Source organism: Nannospalax galili, unplaced genomic scaffold (genome assembly GCF_000622305.1).
Source record: "Nannospalax galili isolate Female #2095 unplaced genomic scaffold, S.galili_v1.0 scaffold408, whole genome shotgun sequence".
Classification (NCBI taxonomy): domain Eukaryota; kingdom Metazoa; phylum Chordata; class Mammalia; order Rodentia; family Spalacidae; genus Nannospalax; species Nannospalax galili.
The window spans coordinates 190,808-191,230 of NW_008358662.1; the positions used below are offsets into that span (position 1 = coordinate 190,808).

General features: G+C 43.0%; 1 protein-coding gene across 2 annotated transcripts in view; it reads right to left on the minus strand.

The window, feature by feature from the left end:
• The window catches only part of Wdr33 (WD repeat domain 33), a 130,528-nt gene that overhangs the window by 13,343 nt on the left and 116,762 nt on the right, over positions 1 to 423 (minus strand). The gene's annotated exons all lie outside the window — the stretch shown is intronic.

Genomic DNA, 423 nt, shown 5'->3' on the forward strand with positions numbered 1-423 from the left:
GTGTCCAGTCTACAAAGAGGAGTGTCAACACAGAGGAATCATTTCCTCCATGCTTCCAAGCAAAGCTAACCATGGCCGAGCAGGACCTTTGACTTATCTTCACATAGGTGGAACAGGTAAAAGAAAGCTCTTCCCAAGCCCATGTGACCCCTGAGGAACAGATCCTTAAACAACCTTAAGAGTAAAAATAAATCGGTTTATCTGGACCAACTGTATGGCCTTAAACACCCAAGAAGAAAGTTAAACACCCTTTAACCAAAGATTAAAGGGGCCAATATAATTTCATAAGAGTCCATACGTACAGCCAAAGGCTATATAACAAGCAACAATGCCAGACAGGTGATACCTTCTTTTGAGTTGTTGGCCAGGGTGGCCAAAGGGATTCCCAGATAGGAACCCAGCATAGAACTGGAAAAATGAACA